Source organism: Panthera onca, chromosome A1 (assembly GCF_046562875.1).
Source record: "Panthera onca isolate mPanOnc1 chromosome A1, mPanOnc1 haplotype 2, whole genome shotgun sequence".
NCBI classification, from domain to species: Eukaryota; Metazoa; Chordata; class Mammalia; order Carnivora; family Felidae; genus Panthera; species Panthera onca.
Window position 1 is genome coordinate 236,093,119 of NC_138339.1, and position 6,577 is coordinate 236,099,695.

The 6,577-nt window shown below is 40.8% G+C and overlaps 1 protein-coding gene across 4 annotated transcripts in view; it reads left to right on the forward strand.

Moving 5' to 3' along the window:
* Positions 1-6,577, forward strand: part of SPATA13 (spermatogenesis associated 13) — a 150,638-nt gene that overhangs the window by 76,577 nt on the left and 67,484 nt on the right. The window lies entirely within an intron of this gene.

The following is a 6,577-nucleotide window of genomic DNA, read 5'->3' on the forward strand; positions in this document are numbered from 1 at the left end:
CCTTGCCAGTACTTGGTATCATCAGTAGTTTGGATTCTAGCCCTCTACGTGGGTATGTAGTGACATCTGACTTTGATTTTAGTTAGTGTTTCCCTAGTGACTAATGCATCCGTAATGACGAGCATCTTCTTTATTAGCCATTCATTTATCTTATTTGGTGAAGTGTCTTTTCAGATCTTTTGCTCGTAAGTTCACTGCATTTTTGGTTTCATTGAGCAGCAAGATTTCTTTATATATTCTGGATACAAGTTTTTTACCAGATACATGACTTGCAAATGTTTTCTCACCATCCCTGGGTTGTCTTTTCTTTTCTTTTTTTTTAAATTTTTTTTTAATGTTTATTTATTTTTGAAGCAGAGAGAGAGAGAGAGAGCATGAGCAGGGGAGGGGCAGAGAGAGAGGGAGACACAGAATCTGAAGCAGGCTCCAGGCTCTGAGCCGTCAGCACAGAGCCCGATGTGGGGATTGAACCCACGAACCATGAGATCATGACCTGAGCCGAAGTCGGACGCTTAACCGACTGAGCCACCCAGGGGCCCCTGCCTCTTATTTTCTTGATTATGTCCTTTGAAGAGCAAAAATGTCTATATTGACGGAAATCACAAAGATTTTCTCCTGTCTTCTGGAAGTGTTACGGTTTTAGCTTTTACATTTACATCTATGCTCTGTGTTGTTTTTTTTTGTTATTTTTGTTTTTTGTTATTTTTGTTATTTTTGTTATTTTGTTTTTTTTTGTTATTTCGTTTTTGATTATAATTCCAGTATAGTTAACGTACAGTGTTATATTAGTTCCAGGTGCACAATAAAGTGATTCAGCAATTCTGTACTTTTCTCAGTGTTCTTAACCCCCTATTTCCCCCATCCCTGTACCCACTTCCCCTCTGGTAACCATTTGTTCTCTTTAGTTGAGAATCTGTTTCTTGGTTTGCCCCTCTCTCTCTCTTTTTCCTTTTGTTCATTTGTTTTGTTTCTTAAATGGCAAATGGTCCATTTTGAGTTAATTTTTGTGTACAATGTGAGGTAAAGGCCTAGGTTCATTTTTTTTGGTCATGTGGACATTGAGTTATCCCACCTCCATTCATATCCCACCTTCAACAATTTGTTGAGCGGTCCACAGTTTTCACGTTACAGAGAATATAAGTTTCTATACTCCACTGGGTTCTCAGTTTTCTCTGACATAGATGCTCTAGAACTTGAATCACGGAAATTGCAATTAAAATTGGAAAGATCATTTGAAAATATGATATTTTTTGTGCTTATTTATTTACTTTTTAATTAATTTTTTTTTTATTTTTTTATTTATTTTTTTTTTTTTTTTAGAGAGAGAGGGAGAGAGGACACAAGCTGGGGGAGAAGGGCAGAGGGACAGAGAGAATCTTAAGCAGCCTCCATGCTCAATGTGGAGCCCAGTGCGGGGCTCGGTCCCATAACCCTGGGATCATGACCTGAGCTGAAATCAAGAGTTGGATGCTCAACCGACTGAGCCACCCAGGCGGCCCCTATTTGTGCTTTTAAAAATATTTTTCTAGTGAAGTTAACATTTCGTTACGAGGACACCTGCTATACCGTATTCCCTAAGTGGGCAACCCTGGGGTGGGTATTTGTTCAGCATCACCCCGTGGGATGTCGTAAAGGGAATCGGTGTGCTTTCTGTTAGTCATCCTTGTGCTAGTTTGTGTGTAGTTTCTCCTAAGGTGTTTTGTGTTGGTTTATTTTCCTTTTTGCAGAAGAACGAAAGAGAAAAAGAGCTCTTGCAGAAATATTATGAAATCATAAAATACAGGTCATGAGCCTAAATGTGAAGGTAGCCTTTTAACAATTAAGTCATCATTTTCGGCCTTTTCAAAAAGAAGTTTCCACTTGCTCTAAAACAGATTTATGTTCATCATTACATAAACAGGGGTATATCTTTTGCAGTGAAGGTTTCAAAGTATTTCTGAATGGGTGCTCAGTGTTTGACAGGCTACTGAACTTTATATATTTAAGAAGCCACTTCTAAAATTATTTCTAAAAATGGAGAATCTAAAGAACAGTCTATACACATAATCATGTCATTCTTGAACTTTAAAGTGGCTTGTTTCTAGAACAGTTTTTGTTTGGTGAAGTGTCATCGAGTAGGATTTTCCCATTAGAAACAAGGGGGTAATGGGCACCTGGCTGGTTCATTCGGTAAAGCATGCAACTCTTCGTGCCCCATATTGGGTTTAGAACTTAGCTTAAAAAAAGATTGCTTTAAAAATGAAAAAACAAGGGAGGAAGAAGGAGACAGAAAATACATCCCTATATATACTGAGCAGGAGTCTAGTTTTTATAGAATTACGATAATAATCATATGTAGTCAGGTATAAGTTATATTAATGTATCATATTCGTAATTGTACCGTATTAATGCTATGCATGTTAAACTTCCTAAACAAATGAAATACTTAAATGATATGAAACGGTATTATAGTGTACCTGTTAAGGTTTTAATATTTACTTTTATTTGGTGCCTTGTTTTAATTTGTGCATAACAAATGCATAATAAGACCTTAATAAAGCTATAAAATACAGAAAAGGAGTGTCAGTATTTCGGGGGGGAAATTTTAGCTTGATGATTATGATGCCAGTATATCTTTTTCTCCTGGTTCATTTTCCTCATCTTAACTTGCCTGTAATAATTAAGATCAAAGAGCATCCAGGGTTGGGAATCACTTTTCCACACGTTCATGTGACACACAGTTGCCATGGCAACTGGAAGGAATACCATAGATTTAATTGGCAGAAACGCCTAACGGCAAATTGCCACGTGTTGCTATATAAACTAAATGTTACCTGTGTTTCTCCCACCACTCACAGTCCAGGAAAAAATGACCATTTGGAATGTTGCCTTCATTTAGAATAATAGCAGTAAAGCTGGGGAGGGGGTGGGGATGCTCGGATAAGTTGCAGAGGAAAGAACACTCACAGATGGTAAATTCCTAGGAAACCAGCACTGATGCGGTTGCCAGCCACCAATGCCAACATTTCTGAGTGGTGGAGGAACTCTGGGATAAAAAATAGGTGGGCTTTGTAGTCGGGCTAAGTTCAAATCCTGGTTTCCCTACTAACCAGCTGTATCCTTGACCTACATAAGCCTCAGTTTCCTTAAAAATGGAGTTAATAGTACTTACCAGGATTAAATGAAATAGTGCTTAGGAGATACCACGATGCCCGGAACACATTAAACTCAATAAAGCTGGCTTTATCATCATCACAATCTTTGTTATCATTAAGATTGGTGCTTTTGGTCAGATACTTCAACACAGACCAGTTGAACTTTGCAAATTACTTCTGATTGTCTAACTGGAGTTTCTCAAAGTTTGGAATGAAGATACAAGCTAACAGTACGGATTCTTGAGGCCACCCGGAGCTACCGAATTCGAATCACTGGAGTCCAGATCCGGTAATCAGGACTTTTAACGTGCTACCCGGGGAATTGTTTTTGCCCCACTGAAGTTTGAGATCTGCTGTCCAGGCTGAGGCTCTAGGTATTAAGTTTGTGGGCTCCTCTAGGTTTTAAGTGTCCTGTGTTTTAGGTTTGGGCTTTTCTCTTCGCAGATGTACCCCAGTTAACTCTTGCTTTAGGAAAGAGTTGTTCCTGAAAAAGTTAAAAGGTAGCCTACGATCCTGTTTCTCTCATTGAACTGTATTAATCAGTTGGATGTGAATTTATATTACCAAATGGATATGAATTCATACAGAATACGAACATTTCCTTTTGGCAAAAGAGTGAAATTAAAACTTTTTAATCAAGAAATGGTGGTATAAAGAATTTGCTCTGATGCGTGTTGAGAAGGTGCTCCCGGCTGGCTCCGTCGATGGGGCATGCGACTCTTGATCTTAAGGTTGTGAGTTTGAGCCCCACGTTGGGTGTAGAGATTACTTAAAAAAAAAAAAAAAAAAAAAAAAAAAAATTAAAAAAAAAACACAATTTTTTTTAACGTTTATTTATTTTTGAGACAGAGACAGAGCATGAACGGGGGAGGGGCAGAGAGAGAGGGAGACACAGAATCGGAAACAGGCTCCAGGCTCCGAGCCGTCAGCCCAGAGCCCGACGCGGGGCTCGAACTCACGGACCGCGAGATCGTGACCTGAGCTGAAGTCAGACGCTTAACCGACTGAGCCACCCGGGCGCCCCCCCAAAAAAACAGTTTTAAGAATCTAAAAAAAAAATATGTTGAGCAGTTGCTCCACCCACTGCTGGAAACCGGAATCTTACCAACTCATTTGGAAGTCTGAAAACGTAATTGTCTCTTGGGGCACCTGGCTGGCCCAGTCAAGTTGAGCGTCCAACTTTGGCCCACATCATGATCTCGTGGTTTGTGAGTGTGAGCCCTGAGTCGGGCTCTGGGCTGACGGCTCAGAGCCTGGAGCCTGCTTTGGATTCTGTGTCTCCTTCTCTCTCTGCCTCTCTCTCTGCGCCTCTCTCTCTCTCTCTCTCTCTGAAAAAAAAAAAAAAACATTAAAAAAATGTAATTGTCTCTTAAAAATAAAAGTATCAGTAAAAAAATAGATTAGAAATACAAGTATCAGTAGTAACCTCTTGCATTTATATAACAGTTTTAAAGCTAATAAAAGTCACATGACATCGTTGCATTTGGTTTTCATAGCCACCCTGCGAAGTAGGCCAGCATTTTTGTATTTGCCTTAAGAGATGGGTAAACTGAGGCTTAGAAAGGTTGTAAGACCCTTCTGCCAGAGTCACACAGACGCTGAGTGGCAGCTGGGCCTAGAATCAGGTCTCAGAATGGGGAGGAAAGCCCAAAAAACACCATCTGCTTGGCAGCTGGCACATAGAATTAAATTCTAGCCATTTGCTAGTTTCCAGATCTTTGGTGGAATCTCATCATGTCTCTTATTTGTAAAACAGAAGCCTGTAAGTATCTACTGCGTAGGTTGTTTTAATTAAATGAGATGGGATTCGTGAAGGCCCTGTTTCCAACACTGGTATATTTGATGCATTTCCATTCCATTTTCTCTTTTGACTCCATGATTGGCGTTCTTCCCACTGAGCGTGGGCCAGTTCCTGCCACAGTTAGTCTTGCCCAAGTCAGAGCCTTTCTTCTTCGTTTTCTTCTAGGTGAGGTTTTTTTGGCTACTGAGGATGGGCTCAGCAGCTCAACTTAGCTTCCGGCAGCTTCTTTCGGTAGTTGACTTGACACAGGGTTGAAGCACGCCACCTTGGACAGCGGACAGTGGTGCGACCCTAGGTCTGTGTACAGCCATTTCTTGTAGGTCAGCCCCACAGGTGGGGAGACAGGAGGCCTGGAGCCTTAAATACAGCTTGTGACTGAGGTCAGGTGTTCCAGCCCCGTTCTCCACTGTGTAATATACATTTTTACACATTTGCTTATAACGAACTTCTGTTGTATACTTGGTGTTATATTTTTACTCTTTTTGTGTTATAAATTATTCATCTATAATTCTCCCACTGCCAAGTTTTGAATTAAACGTTTTCAAGATGTTTTGTTTGCACCAGGACACGTTCTCAGATCCCTCAGTAGAAATAAAAAGAAATGCCGCTGGTGCTGTCTGTAGGTCTCGCCTTACCTTTGTGACTGTCCCTGTACAGACAGGCCAGGCACTCACAGCAGAAGCGTTCTTGGTGAACAACACATCCAATTTAGGGTCAGTGTTTTCTTGATTAGGTTCATTGGCTGGACCCTTGCAAGTTTACTCATTTATTTGTTTTTAAAGTTTATTTATTTTGAGAGACACAGAGAGAGCGCAAGCTGGGCCCGATGCGGGGCTCGAACTAATGAAACGGTAAGATCATGACCAGAGCCCGAATCAAGAGTCGGATGCTCAACCGACTGAGCCACCCAGGTGCCCCTGGGCCCTTGCAGGTTTCAAGGCAAGTGACGCAATCCGCCATCGGTGAGTGTTGCTGGAAGAGAGAATCCGTGTGATGTCGTTGCTTCCTCTGCCTCTTCTGGGTTCTTTCGTCCAACTCGCCGTCACTGTGTGCTCTTCGTTCATTGCCTCCTGTTCGCCTTCTCTCTTTCTCCTTCCAGCACAGTAATGCTGCAAGCTTAAACTGAAACACAGAAAAGAGATTTTCTTCCAAGTCCTAAATCTTTCTTCTTACGTTCTGTTGCCAGCAGGGGACACTCACTTTTGGAAAAGATCCCATTACCTTGTAGTTCACATATCTGAAACTAAGTAGGGCGCCTTCAAAACTGGGTTGTTGACAAGAAGGGGAGGAAAACTGTAGTCAATTTGTTTTCAGGGTGGCACAATTCAAATAGGTTATGAAGGAGACAGGAACGGATGGTTGTTTCCTGATCTAAAACATGGTTATGGGTTTCGAAATACTTAGTGATAATAACTAAGCAATAACTTAAATCAGGCTCATTTTTATAAAATCACACCTGAATGTAGGGAGGGAACAGCTTCTTTGCCACCCAGAACTGTCCATTAATTCGCTCATTTATCTGTCCATCAACTCAGCCATTCACCCCTTTATACATGCATGAAGCGTTTTTAATTACTCATGGTTTGTGAAGTTGCTATTCTGCGTTTTAATCTAGAAACCCTTAGTTTTCGTGATTCTGAAG